We start from the raw sequence: 22791 nt of genomic DNA on the forward strand, positions 1-22791 counted from the left end.
CTTCTTCTGCTGATTAACAGCCGTTCTTCTGGGTTTAAACAGTTAATAGTTCTCTTCGATGTTATGTCTGCAGACATTAGATTCAGGTCCATATCCTTCTTCAGCTGATATCAGCGGCGCTGAAAGTTGAGGTCAAGTTGTCTGCAGGTCAGAGCTTTGGTGTTAATCAGGTCACTTCAGACTTTTGGAGAAAATGATGAATCCAGGCGTCATATTCCTTGAAGATATTTCAAGAAGATCAAACACTTCTCAAAGTCCTTCATGGTGTTCACAACCAGAACCTTGGACCGGTCCGGTGGACCGAGTAGTTTGACGTAAATCCTGCAGCCTGTAACCCAAGTGTTTTCAATCTGCTTCTGCTTCCTGAGAAGCCGTGCATGTTTTGGAATTTCAGCATTCCTTCTGGTCAGATGGTCGTTCAGATAAACAGCAGATCCTTTCAGATTTCTTCTTTGGTTCATCAGAGCTAGCTTGTGTTTTTGATTCACAAACCTGATGATGATCGCTGGTTTATCCGTCTCCTTTCTCCTGGGGAGCAGGTGGCAGGTCTCGAAGGTATTTAGATCCAGGGAAATCCCTTTACACGTGAGAAATTATTCCACTTGGTGTTCCAGAGACTCTCCATCGCTCTCCGTTTCAGGACTGCTAGCGCTATTAGCATTAGCAATGATAACTCCAGCTGCATTTAGCTTTGCTCAAGGTTCGATCGGTACTCCAGTGAGAATGACATTATTCATCCTTACTTGTTGTTCCACATCGTCCAGTCTTTTCTCCAGAATGTCGACCCGGTTTTCTCGTTGCTCGTTTTTAGCGCGGAATCTTCGGAAATCTTCCATTAGCTCCAAGATCGGCGTTAGCTTGGCTGTCACTTGTTCCATTGAGGGATACAACGCAGCTTGGATTTCATCAAGAGACTTTTTAAGGTCTTCGTAGTCCTGGTTTTTCTTACGGGCCATGGTCAGCTCTCTTTTGTGCTGTAACCTGGAACCAGTGTCTTTTTTTTTTAATAAAAAAAGACACTTTAATAAAAGTCTTTCATAAAGTTAATTGTATGATTAACAACAGAAAATATAAAATATTGATGCGTAATTGTTTGTGGTCATTCAAACTACAACTTCTTTTGTAACTCATCAACAAACTTAAACATTGAATTCTTCATTTTCTTCTGGTCAAAATGAGAATCAATGATCCAGTTGACTGTAACTCTGATTCATCTGTGAGTCAGAATGAATGTTGGAATCATTGCTGTTCTGAAAACCAAACACCTTCACGAAAGAAACTCACTTCTTTTTTTTTTTTTTTTTTTTTTTTTTCTTTTTTTTTTAACTTGTCCTGTCCAACAGCTAGGCAAACAGATGAGAGCTGAGGGCCTCTTGTGTTAGGGTTAGGGTTAGGGGTTAGGGTTAGGGTTAGGGTTAGGGTTAGGGTTAGGGGTTAGGGTTAGGGTTAGGGGTTAGGGTTGGATGTCCAAGCACCCCCCCTACCAAGGACCCTACATGTCTAAGGTGCAAATAAAACCGAAAGAGGGGGGGCCCACTCCATACGGCAACCATAGGAGGGGGGCCACTCCCAAGTAGCCCCCCCCCCAAGGCGCATCGCAGGCTAGACCCCCCACCCCCTCACCCTAATATGAGGTTATATAAGGAAGGGGGTAAGTTGGGGACAGCTGGTAGACTGTCCCCCGGTGGTCAAACAGCCGTCCCCCAGCCCACCCCCAGCAAAGGGGCCAGGGCCACCCAGCCCAGGGGCCCACCCCCGGAGGCGCCGACACCCCAGGCCCGGCACCACCCACCCCACACAGAGAGAGAGGAGCCAGAAAGCGTCGCCCCCCCCCCGGAGCAAGCCCAGGCCCCCACCCCCAGACGCCGGCCCTGGAAGAGCTCTGGTCAGGCCTCGACGGGACCGAGGAGGAAAAGAAACTCACTTCTAATAAAACAAGTGTTTTTCTATCAGGATCCATCAGAGACTCAGTACTGGATCTGGATCTGGATCTGAACCCAGCTGTGTTTCCTTCAGGAGTGACCAGTCAATGGCTCATTCTATCGACTTTAACTCGTATTCTGGTGCAGAGAGGTGAGCTGTATGTAAATGTTGCAACTGAATCAAATGAGGGAAATGTTTTCAATCCATGTGTTTGATGAGAGCTCAACTCTTTCTCACAGACATTTCTATCTTCATGTGTGCAGCAGTGAGTGTTGGAGCTTCTCCACAAACACGGAATAGATCTTGTAGATTCTACTGAGTGTTTGCAGGACACCAGTGGGTCCAGTAGGATCTGATTGTTGCTGATTGTCCACAGACTGGACCAGCAGAGCTCAGAGACTCCCAGTGGTCCGTCTGTCCAATAGCATCAAACACAGCTGGACTCCATCTTTCTGGTCTGTACATGAACAACAACTACTTTCCCATCATTCTGTCCACAGTCGTCTCCATGCTGCACTTTGGACACCAGTGGACTGTCAGTGTGTCCAACATGGAGCTGATGTTTGGCTCCATGACTTCACTCTGATTGGCTCATTCATCTGGAATTCTGTTGCAGCTGCTGGAGGACAACATTATCACTTTTGTCAAGAAGGAGCTGAAGAAGATCCAGAAACTTCTGAGTCACAGGGAGGATGAGGAGGAGCTGGAGGGTGAAGATGAAGAGCAGAGGAGCAGTAGAGAGTCACTGATGAAGATCACAGTGAACTTCCTGAGGAGAATGAAGCAGGAGGAGCTGGCTGATGGACTGCAGAGCAGTAAGAGGATTTCTCTGAAGGTTTCAGCTGCTGAGAAATGAAGATTTCCTGATGTCTGAACACATGGAACCACAGGGATTCAAACCCTCATCATTCAGGGCTGCACAGAGTTGATTTACTGTTTGTTGTCTTCATTCAGGATCTGCTGCTGCAGTTTGTCGACATGAAGTCCAATTTGGTCTGAAGAAGAAGTTCCAGTGTTTGTTTGAGGGGATGACTAAAGCAGGAAACCCAACCCTTCTGAATGAGATCTACACAGAGCTGTTCATCACAGAGGGAGGAAGAGGAGAGCTGAATGAAGAACATGAGCTCAGACAGATTGAAGCAGCTTCCAGAAAAGCAGACAGAGCAGAAACAAGCATCAGACAAGAAGAGCTCTTCCAACTCCCAGCTGGAAGACAAGAACCAATCAGAACTGTGATGACTAAGGGAGTGGCTGGCATCGGGAAAACAGTCTTAACACAGAAGTTCACTCTGGACTGGGCTGAAGGCAAAGCCCACCAGAACCTCCACTTCACATTTCCATTCACTTTCAGAGAGCTGAATGTGCTGAAAGAGGAGAAGTTCAGCTTGGTGGAACTTGTTCATCACTTCTTCCCTGAAACCAAACAAGCAGGAATCTGCAGCTTTGAAGACTTCCAGGTCCTCTTCATCTTTGATGGTCTGGATGAGTGTAGACTTCCTCTGGACTTCCACAAGACTCAGATCCTAAATGACCCTAGAAAGTCCACCTCAGTGGCTGATCTGCTGACAAACCTCATCAGGGGGAACCTGCTTCCCTCTGCTCGCCTCTGGATAACCACACGACCTGCAGCAGCCAATCAGATCCCTGCTGAGTGTGTTGACATGGTGACAGAGGTCAGAGGGTTCAATGATCCACAGAAGGAGGAGTACTTCAGGAAGAGGTTCAGAGATAAAAAGCAGGCCAGCAGGATCATCTCCCACATCCAGAGATCCAGAAGCCTCCACATCATGTGCCGAATCCCAGTCTTCTGCTGGATCACTGCTACAGTTCTGGAGGATCTGCTGAAGAGCAGAGAGGGAGGAGAGCTGCCCAAGAGCCTGACTGAGATGTACATCCACTTCCTGGTAGTTCAGGCCAAAGTCCAGAAGGTCAAGTATGATGGAGGAGCTGAGATAGATCCTCACTGGAGTCCAGAGAGCAGGAAGATGATGGAGTCTCTGGGAAAACTGGCTTTTGAGCAGCTGCAGAAAGGAAACCTGATCTTCTATGAATCTGACCTGACAGAGTGTGGCATCGATATCAGAGCAGCCTCAGTGTACTCAGGAGTGTTCACACAGATCTTTAGAGAGGAGAGAGGCCTGTACCAGGACAAGGTCTTCTGCTTCATCCATCTGAGTGTTCAGGAGTTTCTGGCTGCTCTTCATGTCCACCGGACCTTCATCACCTCTGGACTCAACCTTATGGAGGCAAAGCAAAAAAAATCTAAGATCTTTAAACTGAAACAAAGCCGTCCAGTCCAGTTCTACCAGAGTGCTGTGGAGAAGGCCTTACAGAGTCCAAACGGACACCTGGACTTGTTCCTCCGCTTCCTCCTGGGTCTTTCACTGCAGACCAATCAGAATCTCCTACAAGGTCTGCTGACTCAGACAGGAAGTAGCTCACAGACCAATCAGGAAACAGTCCAGTTCATCAGGAAGAAGATCAGTGAGGATGCCTGCAGAGAAAAGCATCAACCTGTTCCACTGTCTGAATGAACTGAATGATGGTTCTCTAGTGGAGGAGATCCAATGGTTTCTGGGGTCAGGACGTCTCTCCACACATAATCTGTCTCCTGCTCAGTGGTCTGCTCTGGTCTTCATCTTACTGTCATCAGAACAAGATCTGGAAGTATTTGACCTGCAGAAATACTCTGCTTCAGAGGAGGCTCTTCTGAGGCTGCTGCCAGTGATCAAAGCCTCCAACAAAGCTCTGTAAGAACTCTCAGGAAAATCACCTTCAACAAATGAATCTGAGTGGAAACATGAAAGTTTCAATAACTGCTGTCTGTCTTTTTTTTTCAGACTGAGACGCTGTTTCCTCTCAGAGAGAAGCTGTGCAGCTCTGTCCTCAGTTCTCAGCTCTCAGTCCTCCAGACTCCGAGTTCTGGACCTGAGTTACAACAACCTGCAGGATTCAGAAGTGAAGCTACTGTCAGCTGGACTGGAGAGTCCAGACTGTAAACTGGAGACTCTCAGGTCAGGTTTCATCCAAATATTGATTCACTACAACAATTTTATATGTTTTTTTGATTTCAGGATAAAAAGTGTCAGCCATCAGTTCAGAGGAAACAACAGAGGACTGTTGCATTAAAGTAAAAAGAAAACAACTTTCTGTTTGACTTAAAAATCCTGTTTTTTCCCTAATCTGATAGATACAAATGTTCTAAACTAAACTGGAGAACCTACAGTCAGGACCATAAATATTTGGACAGAGACACATTTTTTCTAATTTTGTTTCTGTACACTACCACAGTGAATTTTAAATAAAACAACTCATATGCCACTGAAGTGCAGACTTTCAGCTTTTATTCCAGCTTTTATTTTTGTGGAACAAAAGCATTGTATAAAAATATGAAAAACTAAAGCATTTTTTTTAAAAACAATCCCTTCATTTCACTGGCTCCTGAGTAATTGGACAATTTCCTTCCATGCTATTGCATGGGCAGGTGTGGACAATTCCCTTGTTATGTCATTATGAGTGAAGCAGATAAAAGGCCTGGAGTTGATTAGAGGACTCGTGCTTGTATTTTGAAGATTTTGCTGTGAACAGCAAACAACATGCGGTCAAAGAAGCTCTCCATGCAGATGAAAGGAGCCATCATTAAGCTGAGAAAACAGAAAAAAAAAGCATGTGAGTAATTGCTACAGTGTTAGGAGTGGCAAAATCAACAGTGTGGTACATCCTGAGAAAGAAAGAAAGCACTGGTGAACTCAGCAACGCAAAAAGATGGAAGAATGTCCACGGAAGACATCAGTGGTGGATGATGGCAGAATCCTTTCCATGGTGAAGAGGAACCCGTTCACAACAGCCAACCAAGTGAACAACACTCTCCAGGAGGTAGGCATATCAATATCCAAGTCTACCATGAAAAGACGACTGCATGAAAGTGGATACAGAGGGTACACTGCAGGATGCAAGCCACTCATAAGCCTCAAGAATAGGAAGGCTAGATTGGACTTTGCTAAAAAGCATCTAAAAAAAAACAGAACAGTTCTGGAAAAACATTCTTTGGACAGATTAAACCAAAAGCAACCTCTACCAGAACGATGGCAAGAGAAAAGTATGGAGAAGGCATGGAGAAGCTCATGATCCAAAGCACACTACATCATCAGTAAAACACTGTGGAGGCAGTGTGATGGTCTGGGCGTGCATGGCTGTTAGTGGCACTGGGACACTAGTGTTTATTGATGACGTGACACAGGACAGAAGCAGCCCAATGAATTCTGAGGTGTTCAGAGACAAACTGTCTGTGCAGATCCAGGTGAATGCAGCCAAACTGAATGGGCGGCATTTCATAATACAGATGGACAATGACCCAAAACATACAGCCAAAGCAACTCAGGAGTTTATTAAATCAAAGAAGTGGAAGATTCTTGAATGGGCTATCAGTCACTTGATCTTAACCCAATTGAGCAGCATTTTACTGGTTGAAGACTTAACTTCAGACAGAAAGGCCCACAAACAAACAGCAACTGAAAGCCGCTGCAGTAAAGGCCTGGCAGAGCATTCAGAATGTGAAAACCCAGCATCTGGTGATGTCCATGAGTTCAAGACTTAAGGCTGTCATTGGCAACAAAGGGTTTTTTAACCAAATATTAGTAATGACCATTTTGTTTTCAGTTATTTAATTTGTCCAATTACTTATGACATTATGAAATTTAGGGATTGTGTTGTTCAATCGTCTGCACTTGGAGGGATGAAGGCCTTGGTCGAGGAGGGACCCGAAGTGCTGAAAGTCTGCACTTCAATGGCATCTGAGTTGTTTTATTTAAAATTCACTGTGGTAATGTACAGAAACTAAATTAGAAAAAATGTGTCTCTGTCCAAATATTTATGGTCCTGACTGTAACTCCATCCAGGTGTTGAAATCTGGGAAAAGTTCATGTTCTGTGTTCTTTGAAAGACAACATGAATCAATCCCAGAACTACAGATTTCAATGGACAAACAGTTGCAGCAGATTTATGATCCACAGAGCAGCAGCTCCTTATAAAGAGACATAAGGAGATCAAACTGCAGCAGACTGACAGGTCTTTCCCAAAGACCTGATTCTGGTGATAATCCAGAACAGAGCTTGGATCAGAACCAGGTCTTTCATTTCACAGTCTTTAGGTTAGCTTCTGGTTCTCAGTCCTGTTGCTTCAACAGACACTAAATCTATGCTGGGTTAGAGTGAAGAACCTCTGCATGTAGTTTATGCTAAAGTATGGGGGTGGAGCTACCTGGCCAAAGGAAAATGGTTAGATCAGCTAACCGAGAAATTGAACAAGATTCTAAAAGATTTCTGGTATCAGAAATGAAATTTTGGGAGCAGTAGACACAGTGGACCTCACTAAATTGTACACTCTGCAATCACCCGGCACACTGCATATTTTATTTATGTAATGACGCATAAACAATGAAGCAGCTAGCAACTGACGTTGACTTGGATACGTGCAAACACATACAGGTTCCTTAGAAGTTCCACAACTGAACCAGCTGAAACCCTTAGACTACCAGCAGAACCATCAGCAGCTCCTCTGCAGGGTCACATTCAGACATTTGGGCCCCGTGGATCTTCATATTTTTCAAGGCCCCTCTACCATCTGTTTTAACTTCATTTCAAGTCATTTCTAGTCTATTGCATTTTCATTCATGATCATGTATTTAGGTCCAAATCCAAAAGAAATGAGCAAACAGTAAAAATGTCATCTGTCAGTCTGTCATCAGGGCAGGTCCCACCTCAATGAATTTACCAAGTTCCTGGACCTCCAGCTGTATCACTGCTACTGAACACCTTTCTGTCTGATTGCAGCTTGAAGGATTGCAGTTTGTCAAAGATTAGCTTTGAAGCTCTGGTCTCAGCTCTGAAGAAGAACCCGTCCAATCTGACAGTACTGGACCTGAGCATGAACAAGAACCTGCAGGATTCAGGAGTTCTTCATCTGTGTGGTTTTCTGGAGACTCCAGACTGCAGACTCTGAGGTCAGACTCCATGTTGTGTTCACATCAATATCAAGAGTACAGCACCATAGAATGAAAATGTTGCATTCATGTGATTTGTTTGTTCTTGTTGTTTTGAATTTACTTTGGTAAAAATTGTTTTCTAATCTTTCTCATTTTTTGTAATACTTTTGTTGCTATGCAGGTGAAAAAAGAGGGCGGAATATGTTTTTGTTATTCTTGAAATGATTTTATGATGCTTAAAGAAGAGTGTGTGAGAGAGGAGGAATGCGGACATCATGAGGAGAAAATGGTCAATTCGCAAAAGTCCAGCAGAGATGAATAACATGTTTATGGTTTTGATAGTTGTTCAAGACTTTAAGGATGTGAGCATGCTAGTCAGCTGGACTTAGTTAGCTTAGCATAGCCTGCATGGGATTGTGGAGTTTTAGTCACTGATGCAGTGACTAAAAACACCGGGACCAGATGATAGCCTGGTGAGTGGAACATACGCATGTTAAAGGCTTTTAATTGGACTCTGACAGGACCGTCAGAGTTTATTTTCAGGCTGCAACCATTTTGTATCTGGACCTTGTGACGTGCACTCTGAGAGAACTTAGGGAAAGACTTAACAGGGACATCTAAACTAAATAGATAGATGGATAGATAGATGTTCAAGAACTGTGTTTGGTTATATAAATATTGGGATTTTTTTATTTTTACATTGTGTTACAATCAACCAAATCGAATGGATTGGAAATATGAATTTCTCATGAAACAAGAGTTTAACAGCCGTTAACTAAGAACTCCGGGATAATGCCCTCACTTTAAAGCTAGTACAGAGAGGGGGTATTACATAAAGTTTACAGTTTGTGTTAGAGAGCTCAGTGCACTGCATGAATGGACTATTCCTTAATGATGTCATAGGAAAATAGCTCATTGTGATAAGACATCGTCACTCAAAGCAGAACTTTTTTTCAAATCTGAAAAATACAGACAGATGACAGATCAAGTGCCTTTTGTTTTCACACCCCTGCATACCACTGTATTTCTCTCGCTGTGCCCCAGGTTCCTGACCCCTGAGTTAGACCAGAACTCACAGGTTGAAGACGGTAGCTTTACTGTCACATCTCTTCAGTTCTCCATGGGACAGCATTTTCTCTCGCTGTCCCTCACTGTGTGTCAGCTCAGGGGCGCTGCCATGTTGGCTGGAGTTAACTCCCCCTAACACCAATGTTTCAAATATGGAGAACCAAATTAATTTTTTTTCATCAGTTGTTTTTGTCCATGCTAACACGGCTAACTGCTTTAGCTCAGCAATGCACTGGTGGACTGATATCTACATCATGAATCTTTATCGGTGAGTACTTGGTGTTTTAAGCAGAATGTGTAAAGCGGTGCAGGTGATATTTAGACAGTAAACACAGTTTACCGTATTTTCGTACGAACTGCCCCTTTTAATTTGTATAACAAGTTTAAATATGTTATTTCTGTGGTCCTAATATGTCATATCAAAACATATCTTATTGCAGCCTTTATATGTGCATTTTTTAAACAGTTCATCATAACAGCTATAGATAAACATGTAAAATGTCATTTTTTTTCTCTTACGTAATGTACAACTGTTGGCATATGATTATATATAATGTTGTGATTACAGTACAATGTAAGGAGTTTTTTTTTCCCCCCATAGCTGAGTAATATTTGAGTTAACCCTTTACACACACGTGATGTCACGGCTGTTGAAGATTTCCACTTCAAGCCTGAATGATTTGTTGATTTTGATTCTTAAGACCCTTGTTGTTTCTGTGGAAAAAAAAAACAAACACTCAAATATTACATTCCTCTGTCATTTGTCTCTCATGAAATGTAAATGGTAAATGGCGTATACTTGTATAGCGCTTTTCTACCTACAAGGACAAAGCGCTTTTACAGTCACAGACCCATTCACCCAGTCACAAACATTCACACACTGGTGGCCGCTCCGCTGCCAAACACAGACACCCGCCTACCACCAGAGACAAGGTGGGGTTCAGTGTCTTGCCAAAGGACACTTTGCGGCGGGAATCAAACCTGCAACCTTACGATCATGGGTCGACCGCCCTACCGCTGCACCACGTCCGCCCCATGTGCCGTTAACTATCTGGGTCATGAGTTCTTCAGGGCAAAACTGGTAATCCCAGTTCTTTTTCACAATTTGGACTCCTTGTTCATTTCACTTTAACACAAAGGAGGATTTTCTATCCTAAAGGTTCTTAACAGGGCTAATCTGTCAGTCTGTCATCAAGGCGGGACCCACCTCAATGAATGGACCTGAACCTCAATGAAAGTTCCTGGATATCCATCTGCATCACTGTTCCTGAACATACTACTCTGTCTGATTGCAGGTTAAAGGAATGCAGTTTGTCAGAGACCAGCTGTGAAGCTCTGGTCTCAGCTCTGAAGAAAAACCCATCCAATCTAACAGAACTGACCCTGAGCGTGAACTGGAACCTACGGGATTCAGGAGTTCTTCCTCTGTGTGTTTTTCTGGAGAGTCCAGACTGCAGACTGCAGACTCTGAGGTCAGACTCCATGTTTCAGTTGTGTTCAGATGAATGTGATGACAAAGTTGTGTTGACCCACAGTGAGCAGAAATGTCCAGATTCTGATCTGCAGCAGCATCTTCCTGCAGCTGCTTGTTCTCTTCAAAGATCTGCAGAAGAACTTCTTCTTTTCTTCCTGCAGCTGCTTGTTTCAAAGCTGTCTGCTGACATTTGTGCTCCACAAAGTTCTGCTTGCAGCCATCAGCTCTTCTTTGTGTCTTTGCTCCAACAGACTCCTGACAGACACATCCTCCACAAACATCCTCACCTTTTCATCCACAAACATCATCACATCATCCATCAAAGCTCCCAGCAGCTTCTGACTCTTCATTCAGAGCTGAAGTCATGGATCAGGGATCAATGTCCAACATTTGCTGCTGACTCTTCCTCATCACTTCCTTCTTCTCTCTGCTTTGATCTGTTTGAGCTGAAAGTCTCTGCTTGAAGGGCTTTAGCAGAGAAGGACTGGAAGATCATCTCCTGAAAACTGGGATGAAGACTTTCCAGCATCATGCTGCTGAAATTCTCCCATGATTCAGTGCTGTTTGGAGAAGAGCTAAGCAGAAAGAGGAAGTGGACTTTTTCTGCTGTTGCTGCAGAAACATCAGTTGGTTTGGATGCAGCCACAGGCTGATGTTTGACTTTCACACATCTGGACTTCTTTCCTGAAGCAGCTGCATGTTGTCCTGAATGTTCCTGAATGTTCTTCTTCTCTGCTTCTGCTGGACTTTTCTGATCTGCTACTGTTGCTTCACATCTTTGGACTTTTTTTCAAACTTTCTGATCTTCTTCAGCTCTGAACTCTTTAGAAGAAGAGAAGGATGAAAAACATGAACTTTGTCTCTAAACTCAACTCTTTGTTCTGGATTCAGGTTGAGGAACTGCAGATTGTCAGAGATCAGTTGTGCTGTTCTGGCCTCAGCTCTGAAGTCCAACCCGTCCCACCTGACAGAACTGGACCTGAGAGGGAACAACCTTCACTATTCGGAAGTTCAGCAGCTCCAGGATCTGGTGGAGAGTCCAAACTCCAAACTGCAGACTCTGAGGTCAGTAGAGGGTTGGAGTCAGTCCAGCTGCTTCCAGATGTTTGGTCCTAAAGTTAGTCTGAGAGCAAAGATGCAGAGTTTCCTGTGAAGCTGCAGCTTCTCAGTGAAGCTCTGAGGACAATGATGACAGGCTTCAGGACAACAGTCAGCCAATCAGAGCAGCAGAAGCTGCTGCTCTGAACAGGACTGAAGCTCCTGCTGCTCTTTCTGCTGCTGTGCTGCATCACTGACTGACAGACCAGGATCAGGAGACACTCCTTCATCTCTGTCTCTCAACTTTCTCTCTGCAGGTTTGACCGCAGGTCAAATGAATATTCCTCCTGCAAGAGCAGCAGCAGCAGCAGCTTGTCTACTGAGAGATGTTGTGACTGTCCGTGTTCCTTGGAGATGAAGAGCAGAGTGATGGATTCTTTTCTAGATCATCACTTTCTTCTTCAATCTACATTTGATGAACAGATGTGAGTTTGGGATGGACCAATCAAGGATTAAGGAAATCATTGATCAGACAGAACATTTCTGGATGACATAGATCTATGTGTGGATGTTACGGCCCCGACAGGCAAACCTGTTCCAGTCTAGGGGGAAAAAAATCATGAAGGGGCCGAAACATATAGACGATGGACACCAAATAATTTTAGGAACACAGTTTATTAAATGTGAGAAATAACCTGTGTACTGTAAAACAAAAATAAATTAATTACGGTGCTGGTCCCAACAAAAGACAAAACAGAGGGATTGGAGTCTTGGCCAAACATAGAATAAGTCAGAGAGACAACTGACCCAGCCACGTTGACAGCAGTGGCGGTTCTACACTTACTCCCTGGGCGGGTAACCCCACCAATAATCCTCATTGCCTGCTTTGTTCGAAATTGGGTTGAACACGGGTATTTGTTCTGCCTAATTCCTTTTCATGTGCCTGTTTTACGTTGTTTCACTCTGAGTTATTTCATCCTTTTTTTTTTTTTTTTGCACCATAAGTGTGGAGACGGGAGAGGATGAAGACATGGGTGCGATGTTAAGAGTCTGTGTCAGACTCACCTTTGCACTAATAGTTTGCACGATTGAATGAATGAAAGATTTCACACAAGTTGGTTTTAAGGCATTGGTATGCGTGTGTGAACACTATCTGTTTTGTGTACATGTTGACATGTGGACATTTTTGCAGCTAGCAGGTATGTTGATAACATTTCAGTCTGTGTGTGGTCAGGCCCCGCCCTTTTTGTACTACATTTGAACCTTACCGTAATGATAAACAACCCCTTTGAAGTCAGTTTTTGGAGCAGAAATCCCGTCTGATCTCAGTGAACAAAAGTCTCTCAGTTGAATCATTATCTCTGTTGTGTTGATCAAATATTGACTCATGCAGGTCAGTGTGACTCTGGTATTAGAACAAACTTAATAAATACGATTTGGTTAAGAAATGCAAACAATCTTCAAGCGAAAAGAGACTCTTCTGTAAGGTCTAGTGAAAGCTCAAGAATTGTTAGTAATCTCTATCTCCATGGAAAATGAGTCTTACAGACATCATGTCTGTATAGAAAGTGGTAAAAGTTTTGATTATGGGTCTAAGCTTAGAACGCTCATGAGAACCCACTCAGGAGAAAAATCTTTGTGTGAAGAATGTCATAAAAGTTATAGGCTTTCTCTCATCTCAGAACACATATGAGAACTCACGAGAGAAGCCTTTTTTGTGTAAATGTGACTGAATGCCCTCTTACATCTGCACCCAAGATGGAGACTGGATTTGGTAGTGATTAAAAAATATACAATTAAAAACTTGATACAAGTTCCGTAAAAGAGAAGGTTACAATAAACCCGGACAGTTGGACCGCACTCCAACACTGCATAAGGGCGGCTGCCTCCAGGATCTCCTCAGCCCCACTGCACCGGTGGGTAGCCACAAACACCACCAAGGGAGATCTCCAATCAAAACCCTCACCAGGAGTACCTGCTCAGGGCCCAAATGCACACACCACAACCCAAACAGTGATTAAAAGAAAATACAAAACAGAAGAGGTGCACCTGAGCAGGTCACCACTAATTTATGGGCCGAAAACAGGGGGGTCCCCCTTACACAATACTATATATGGCACCCACCAGCTACAGCAAGGATAAAGGGAGGAGGCAGCCACCTCCAGCCAGGTCCAACCGCCAAGATACTAAAATGGGTGCAAAACACAGTTTTAAAAAGGATAAAAGCAAGGGTGTCAAGCTTGATTAAAACATTAAAAACAACGACTAAAAACACTAGAAGCAAAACAGCAGTGGCAACTCTGCTGGAAAGAGATAAATAAGTTCGTTCTCCCTGGGACAAAGACATGTTTACAAACCCTTAGTTTACCTCTCATGCCCGGGAGCCGGTTTAGCTCTTGCTGGTTTGCGGCGCCTTCCGTCCGTGAAACCGGGGTTCAAATCCGGGCTGCTCGGATGAATTGAGAGGGTTGCGTCAGGAAGGGCATCCGGCGTAAAACATTGCCAAGTTAACCACGCGACTCATCCTCGAAGGAGAGGTTGTTTCGCTGTGGCGACCCCTGATGGGAAAAGCTGAAAGTGAAATAAGAGTTTACCTCTCATGCCCCCTAGTGCTATCCTAGGCACTTTACCATTGGGAGTTGGGTCATTTAGACCCACTAGACAGTGCTCTGAACCTTTTTTCTTCATTGATTTGAGATCTTCACTGGTGTCCATGGATTACATGAAATCTTTCCACCTTTATCCACCTTTGTCATGGTAGGGAGAACAACATGACACGTCAATGTGAGGGTGATTATGTTCTGCCATCTGTTGTTTTGTCCAATTCTAAACTCTAGAGGAAGTCTGCTCAGGTGCAGACAAGACAAAACCCAAAGGAGAACCCACTGACTGTGTAAGTGTTGGAAAAATTGTGCATAGGTTATCTCAAATTTACTCTGACCTTTTGAACTATTGTGTGTATATTGCTTTTCTATGAGAAACTGGTTCTCGGAAACGAAGGACGTGACCCAGCGCAGTTGTCCTGCATTTGTGACATATGAGATGATAATTTTGTCTGAAACTTTTGCTGCATTCCTCACAGGAAAAAGGCTTTTCTCCTGTGCGGATTAGTAACCCTTGTGCTATCCTAGGCACTTTAAAGTTGGGAGTTGGGTCATCTAGACCCACTAGACAGTCCTCTGAACCTTTTTTCTTCAATGATTTGTGATCTTCTCTGGTGTCCATGGATTACATGAAATCTTTCCACCTTTATCCACCTTTGTCATGGTAGAGAGAACACGTCAATGTAAGGGTGGGGTCATCTAAGATAGCACAAGGGGTATGTGATGACGATTTATCGTATTTCGGGCAGATACTCGCAGCAGTGTTTTTCAGGTAAATACCCTATGGCGGTTCAGTCAATTAACTCACCTGCTCAGCGTCCTATTTAAGCCAGGTGCGCAGTTGTTCATTCTCTTACCTTCAGCGCTCATTCTTCGCCCCACCCTCCTCCCCGGCTTCCACCTGTGGACTCCGTCAAGGGGGGTTTTGTTACCCGAAGGTTTTATGGAAATTTCTCATGGAATTGAACGGAGCCTTATGCCAAACGAAAATATGTGAATGCCAACTTAAAGAATGTGGAAATGTCAAATAAATATTTCTTACTGCAAGAGTTGTCTGACTGAAATGCTTCAAACCTTCAGCAGTTGAACAACTTGTTCCACACTCTATACAAAAATATTTCTTCACCTCTGAGTTAATATCAAACTGACTTTCTGACATGTGAGAGCTGTCCACACTTTGGACATGAATTCTGTCCCTCCTCTTCCTCTGATCTCTGTTCTGTGGGTCTGTCTCTTCATCCGTAGTTGATGTTGATTCTTCATGTTGGTTTACTTCTTCATCCAGACTATCAGTTACATTAAAGCTCTGCTGATTGTTTAGATCTGTTTCACTGTTCTCATCTTCCTCATAAGTAGGAATCTCTATCAAGGTATCAGTCTCCTGCTTCAGATCAAGCTGATCTTCATCCTGACTGATGCAGAACCCTTCTTGCTCCTCTTTCATCTGTGGAGGTTCTGGTTCCTCCTGCTCTTGCTGCATGCCATGAGAGATTTTCTTACCTGGTTTGCCAGACAGTGCTGGGGGAGGTCTGCAGTGACATGAACAAAAATAGACATTTTAGTGTTTTTTCAAATAAAACATTTCTACCTGCTTGAAGACATCCACTGAAGTGTAAAGTAAGGAAGCTAGAGTTACAGTTACAATTAAAAGAACAGAAAATGTCCATCAAGCCATACTGAATCCATATTTATTAGGAAAATGCTATACTGGTTCGTCAAATCCATAAATCCATCTCTCTATTTTCTTCTAATTTCTATTTTTTGCAATCAGTTCATCTATAATGTAAAAATGGACAGTTTTCTTAAGTGTTTATGTAATTAAATAAAATTGTTTCATTCATTTGCTATTCCGTTTTTCCCTTTCGGGGTCACGGGGCTGCCGGAGCCTATCCCGGCCACTTGTGGGCAAAGGCAGGGGACAACCTGGACAGGTTGCCAGTCTGTCGCAGGGTAGAATATCCACGATCACACATCCATTCACTCTCACACCATATGGACAATTTAGAGTTGCCAATTAACCTATGAAGCATGTTTTTGGACGGTGGGAGGAAGCCGGAGATCCCGGAGAGAACCCACGCATACACGGGGAGAACATGCAAACTCCACACAGAAAGGTCCCCCATTGATGTTGTTTTTCATGTCCCCCAGCCGGGACTTGACCCGTGGGCCTTCTTGCTGTGAGGCAAGAGTGATAACCACTGCGCCACCGTGATAACCGTGTGCTACCATATAAAATTGGATTAAGAATGAAAAAACTGAAAACAAAAAATCAGTCTTTATTGAATCCCATTAAACTGTCCATCAAATACCAAGATACCGTTAAGGCCGAAAAAACAAAGTCTTTATCCAGCTTGGTTTTAGAAAATGTAAACAAGCCCAACATTCTTTTTAAAACTATTGGTTCTGTTTGTAACCCCAATCCATCTTCCACTCTACAGATGACAAATAAATTGTGTGAACTTTTTTATTCTTTTTTAACAACAAGGTAGCTGCTATTAAGGCAAATATTTCCTCATGCACTTCCTTCTTAAAATCTGCCCTGGTGCAGGACTGTTGGTTTTACCCAATTTAAGTTGGTGTCAGTGTCTGAATTGACTGGGATTGTTAATAATCTCAAGATATTTTGCTCATGTAACCGTGGCTTATGATGTCGACTCGCAGCGTGGCGGGGGCGTGGCATCAGGATGGGGTCTCTCCATCGTCAGTCAGCCATCACGATGGACGATGGTATCGAAAGAAAGAAAAGAAAACTTAGACGTCTCTTTTACAAGTTTCCACAAACTAGGAAAAATCTTTTTAGTCTTTGTCATCATCAAAATATCTGCAGGGGTTTTCAACTTTATTTCTACATTAGGGTTTGTGTAGGAATTATTACAATGTGATATATATTTTTATTTAAACGTTCCTAGTGTTGTTTTAACTATGATTGTGACGTTTTTAACCAAAATCCCACAAACCTAAATGTCTTAAGAAGACATATTTCATGTTTACCTGAAGTTTCAGCGTTAAGTCGATGGTACAGATGTGATCTGAGGTTCTGCGGTGAAATTTGAGTGGCACAGTGCAATGATCTGGCAGAGAGGCACAATCTGTTACCCGTCTGGTCCAAATCGCCCAACACTACCCGTCCCAGCTACTGTTGGTCGAAGGCGTAACACCCTGGACAGTCTGTTGCAGGGAAGATGGAGCTGCAGAGATCGCGATCACTATGCCGGCTCCTGGGAGGCGAGCTGGCGGCCGGACAGAGAACAGCTGGGGAGCCAGTCTGCTCGGGCATCCTGAACTTCATGATATTTTTCTTTATCTCATCAAGGCAATAAGGAAAAAGGTCCCCTGATTATATTCTTGTTCAATCAGAGAGAAAACACAAATGCAGAGAACACATCTCACACTCCTATAGATGCGTGACTGACAGCTAAGAGGACTTTAACTTTAAGTTTAACTTTAAATACATGCGGTCAACAAAATCCAGCCTTAGACACACTTAAAATACGTGCGGGTAATGCAGCAATGTGCCATCTTCTCTTTTCCCGCACCTGAGCTTGTGCATTAGATTAGATTAGATTGACTTTATTGATCCCGTGATGGGGAAATTATTTTTTTCTACAACGATGACATCACAACAGCTCATTAATTCAAACTGAGCGTCTTTGTGACAGTTTGACAGTAATTTAAAAAGAGAAATACTCAGAAATGCAAAAATGAAATTTATGATTATACATGTTCTCTTTGATAAGAAAAATTGCCTCACTTAAATGTCAAAAACTCAAAAAACATGATTTTCCACTGAGGAGGACTTTAACCTTCGAGGTGGAAGCTAAAAACCAGACGCCAACTTCAGCCTCATCCAACCTTTAAGGTGTGATGGATATATAAACAGAATAAAACCATAAAGCCGTTAGAAAAACTGCTGTTTCCTAATATTTCATCATTGAAGATGATGAATCCTCCTCGCTATCCTTCTACTGTTTTTTTAAAAAGGGTTGGGCCGTTCTTAACCAGATTTGAGAAGTTTCTGCAAACTCCTTAGATCAGGGATTGACACCGCCAGGCCTTGTTTTCTTTGGAAGTTTGGGTTCTCTGATGAACCACCAGAGGGCGACAGAGAACTGTTGATTTTATTAACAGAACAGTCAAAGAAATCAACATTTAGCACAAAGTAAACAAACTTACGTGCTAACGTTCTGATTCTGTTGTAAAAGCCTTTATTTCTTCAGAATTTTGGCTCAAAAAGACCAATGACAAATGAAACTCCAATAAAGTTGCTTTATAACGAGGAAATGAAATTTATCTTTTATTGAATTATCAAGTGCATAATACTTTTTCAACGACTGAATTGCATATTGAGTCAACGACCAGAACTTCCCTGTCCCTGCCCACTTCCTCCAGCTCCTCTGGAGGAACTTTGAGGGGTTCCCAGGCCAGTGGGGAGACTTCGTCTCTCCAGCATGTCCTGGGTTTTCACCGGGGGCCCCACCTGGGGGGGGGGGGGGGGGGCATGCCAGAGCCCCTCCCATTGGATGTGTCCAGGAGACATCTGAACCAGAGGCTGGATCCTCTGGATGTGGAGGAGCAGTGGTTCTATTCTGAGCTCTCTCTGGGTGACAGAGCCTCTCACCCTCATTGACTTTGACAGTCAAAGGTTCTACATGGAACCTCAGGTTCTCACTGTAGACCTTCTTCTAGATAACGTCCTGTTCTGAAGATCGACTTTCCATGATTTTATCAGCAGGAATCCTCTGCTTTCCATCATCCTGAAGACGTTTGACAGCCGATAACATGACAGATTTCTGCCACAGGCTAATTCCTGCTTTGACTGGATCAAATGTTTCCTATGAAGGTTTGAGTTCAAACCAACGTGTTTCTACTGAACCATGAGAGTCATTGGTCTGAGATTCACCTCCAGATCAGTAAGAGGGTCAAGAGGAAAATTCACTGTTTCAATGCAAACTGAACTGACCGTTTCAGTCAGTAAAGTCAGTAAGCTGACAGAACCTCATGAAAGGCTCAGAAAAGATGCTCAGAACTCCTCATGTTCTTCTGGTTTCAGTTTTTCCACAAACGTCCCTACACACTAAAAAAAAAAAGGGGGAAATAAACAAATACAGTGAGGAAAACGCTTCCAGCAGGTGCACCCCTCACCGACACCACACACACACCGGTGCCCGACCCGGACCTATACAACAAGAAGAATCAGAGTGAACCACTCAGTAAATGAAACTTCAATAAAAAAAAAAAACAACACATTAAAAATGTATAAAAAGGGAGCGTAAAGAACTTATGACATCTACAACACCTCCAGCCGCTTACAGCATCTAGTTAAGAAAAAAGAATGTAAATGAGTAAATTGTGATCTACATTCTTCCAAGAAGAGGAGCTTAAACCATACATACCACCATGCAGGCAGGCAGCCACTGTCTATCCACGCACTCCCTGTTCCTGATATAGGGACAGACACAGATGAACCAAATCCCTAATCAAGCAGGCATGCACCTGTCACAGGTAGACCTGCAGTTTACACATGGATGTTCTCACAGACCATGTGGCCTAATGGACAAGGCGTCTGACTTCGGATCAGAAGATTGAGGGTTCAAATCCCTTCATGGTTGGATGCAGAACTTTCAGATACTCCAACAGTGAGACACCTGCTGGCTGTTCTTTGTAACTGCATCTGCAGCTTCTAGAAACGTCTTTGTTTTCATCTTTTCAAACAGTTTGTTTTCTTCACATGAAGCCTAAAGAAATGTCCTCAGAATGATGGAAACAGTTTTTTTGCAGCTTGAAGCTGTTCTGGAAGATTTTCTTCTTTAGTGCAGAGAAATCTCTCATTTGATGAGACGGAGGAACTGCAGCAACGTTTCCTGGAAAACCTCCACATTTCATTGAAACCATGTTGGAACTTTGTCCATGAGGTCACATGGTCTGGAAGAAGCCCCAGTTCCAGCTGACAGAAGTCTGGTTCTGATCCATCAGATCTCACTAGCAACAGAACCAAACCTTCACGTGTTGCAGCAACAGTTTCCATGTTTGGGAGGATCTTCTGAAGAACAGCTCAGTTCCAGATCACATCATGATGTTTGATGTTTTCTTCATTCCAGGAAATCATCTGTGTCTCCTTTGATCTGTGCTGAGTCAGCACTTTGACTTCTTTTCTACTTTAGATCCATCATTTAGAATCAAGGATTTATTCATAAATATTATTTATTGACAGAAAATAAAGAGTAAATGTATTTATCATCCAGCAGTGATTGTGGTGTTTGGAAGTCTTTTATTTTGAAATTCTGATCATCATGGTGGGATTTCTAGATCTGCATGAATTCATCCTGAATCCAAAAGACACTGGAGCATCAAAGAATCCAACCCATCTCTGCCAACATGAGGCTCTTACTTTGAAAAGTCTCAGACTTCCTGCAGGGAAACAGGCTTTCTGCTGCTGCACTGACAGATGTGCACGAGCTTGAAAGAGCTTCCTGACTGAGGAGCTGCAGACTTTCTCCTGCAGAGCAGCAGCTGACTTCAGCATCGTCATGGGAACACAGTCTGCTGCTGCTTCTGGAAACGTCTTCAAGGCTGTGGTGAGACTTGTTGGTCTGGAGGACAGATTCTCTGAGCAAATGCTGCTTCAGCTTCAAGCTTCAGCTCTTTTCTTCTGGCAGAGCTTAGAAGAAATGGAAACCTCCTTTGTTCTGACTGTTTGCTCCAAATCCCAGAATCAGGAATTCCTCCAAGAAGTTCAGCTCAGAGATCATCAGCAGAGAAAAGCCTGAAGTTCTGATGGAAAATGACAACAGAACATGATCAATATTATTGATCCACATGGAATCCAGAAGAAACTCTGAGGTGAAGACATGAAGACACAAGCTTCAGAGACATGAGGAGAAGTCAGAGTGGATTCATTCTGGACTTTCTTCTCACATCTTCTCTTCAGAACATCTTTGTCTTTGATCCTTCAAATCTTCTGAAATCTGATCATCCATGGATTGTTTTTGTGGGATCAGATCCAGAGTTGCTGAAAGTTCTGCTGCCCTCTGCTGGTCAAAGTGTCCAAACAGCAGAGAGGAGATTCTCTGGGATTCATTGGAGTCCAGATTCTCCTGGATGTGAACAGTCTCTGCTTCTGGAACAGAAGAGTCCTTCTCAGAGCAGCATTGAGGATCTGTTCTGTCCGGCTGAGAGCGCTCCCTGCTGGTAGGAGACAGAACCACATCAGCTGCTTTTCTTTGGACGTTCAGAAAACAGTCTGGAGACTCTCCATAACACATTGATGCAGTCATTCAATTCAAAGGAGACATAAGTTAGCATTGATGACATAACAATGAACAGTTATTTAACCCTTGTGATATCTTAGATGACCCCACCCTTACTTTGACGTGTTCTCCCTACCATGACAAAGGTGGATAAAGGTGGAAAGATTTCATGTAATCCATGGACACCAGAGAAGATCACAAATCATTGAAGAAAAAAGGTTCAGTGCACTGTCTAGTGCAGGGGTAACCAACCTTTTTGAGACTGAGGGCTATTTCATGGGCACTAAACTGTATGAAGGGTGCCACAGGACCTGTTTACTAAAAACCTCCTAGACCCCCCCCACACACACACACACACATACACACATTTCATTGCCCTATTTTTATTCGCTCATTTTACACAAAAACATGCATGAATTTTCTAGACTCGTATTACGGGGGGGGGGGGGGGGGGTCAAACTCAGTTGCAGAGGGGGCCTCAATCCATAACACACTTTAGGTTGCAGGCAGAACAAGATAAACATTTATTGAACACACTAAAGCTAAACTTTTAAACCTTTAAAACTTTAACTTATTAAAAATAGATGTGAATACAAAACAGACAAGAATATTAATCCAGAATAATAAATATATTCTGTCAAAATTATGCAAATATGAACAAACAAAGCCAGGAAATATTAATAATGAGAAATAATAAATCAAATTATTCAGTTTTCTTTGCTCTTTTGTCATGTTTTTAGAGCTGAACTCCTGACATCATTTTTAGCAATAAGTTCATTTCTGCTTGGTGTGTGATGTTCTGTGTGTGTCTTTAGTCCTGTGTGTGTCTCTGGTCCTGCGTGTGTCTTTGTGAAATGTATCAGAGGGATTTGATTATTTAAAAACCTTTTACTGTGAAAATCATGCTTAGGTCTCATAAAACTTTAAAAACTAAATTCCAGAATTCATCACTGGGATTATTCCAGAAATATTTGGCATTTTCCTAATTTTGTGCAACACCAAGAGTAAAAATCCTCCAAAGTCCTCAATACTTTAATAAACAAATGATGAATTGTTTATTTATGGTCTGAAAAAGTGCAGCTGTTTTCCAGCCTGCTGTCTTTATTTATACGTTACTATCACCAACTAAACAACCATCAAAATAAATGTATATGGAAAAAATACAGGCAAGTGTTAAAAATGTCCGCAATAGTTCATGAAGACTGACATTAGAATGAGCTGAGTCATCTAAGCCACCCGATGATCCAGGTGTTGCGCAATGGTCTCCGTGCGCCGTTTTACCACGCAACCTGCACCCACTACCCCTCCCTTTTTCCTCCTCACACACACATACACACACACACCCACACACACACACACACACACACACACACACACACACACACACACACACACACCTCTTTCCCAAAGGCAGGAGCGCCAATTAGCAAGTTTCAGGCCGTTCCATACTCTGCC

At 43.1% G+C, this 22791-nt stretch overlaps 1 protein-coding gene, 1 long non-coding RNA gene, 1 other non-coding gene and 1 pseudogene across 4 annotated transcripts in view; 3 read left to right on the top strand and 1 right to left on the bottom strand.

Annotated features, from left to right (window-relative positions):
• Positions 1-22791, top strand: part of LOC105355306 (NACHT, LRR and PYD domains-containing protein 12-like) — a 122049-nt gene that overhangs the window by 20023 nt on the left and 79235 nt on the right. The window lies entirely within an intron of this gene.
• LOC110016644 (NLR family CARD domain-containing protein 3-like) lies at positions 1175-15136 on the top strand (annotated as a pseudogene). The gene is made up of 10 exons (XR_013654486.1): positions 1175-1216; positions 1940-2073; positions 2300-2378; positions 2540-2738; positions 2878-4673; positions 4764-4937; positions 7755-7924; positions 10270-10446; positions 11340-11513; positions 11804-15136. The product of XR_013654486.1 is annotated as an NLR family CARD domain-containing protein 3-like (transcript).
• On the bottom strand, positions 18371-19811 carry LOC144988466 (uncharacterized). Its single transcript, XR_013652400.1, has 2 exons — positions 18766-19811; positions 18371-18700 (listed from the first exon to the last, which is right to left on the bottom strand). It is a non-coding gene; the product is annotated as an uncharacterized LOC144988466 (long non-coding RNA).
• Positions 19626-19698, top strand: trnar-ucg (transfer RNA arginine (anticodon UCG)). The gene has a single exon. It is a non-coding gene; the product is annotated as a tRNA-Arg (tRNA).

Source organism: Oryzias latipes, chromosome 2, assembly GCF_053564925.1.
Source record: "Oryzias latipes strain Hd-rR chromosome 2, Olatipes_Hd-rR_3.1".
NCBI classification, from domain to species: Eukaryota; Metazoa; Chordata; class Actinopteri; order Beloniformes; family Adrianichthyidae; genus Oryzias; species Oryzias latipes.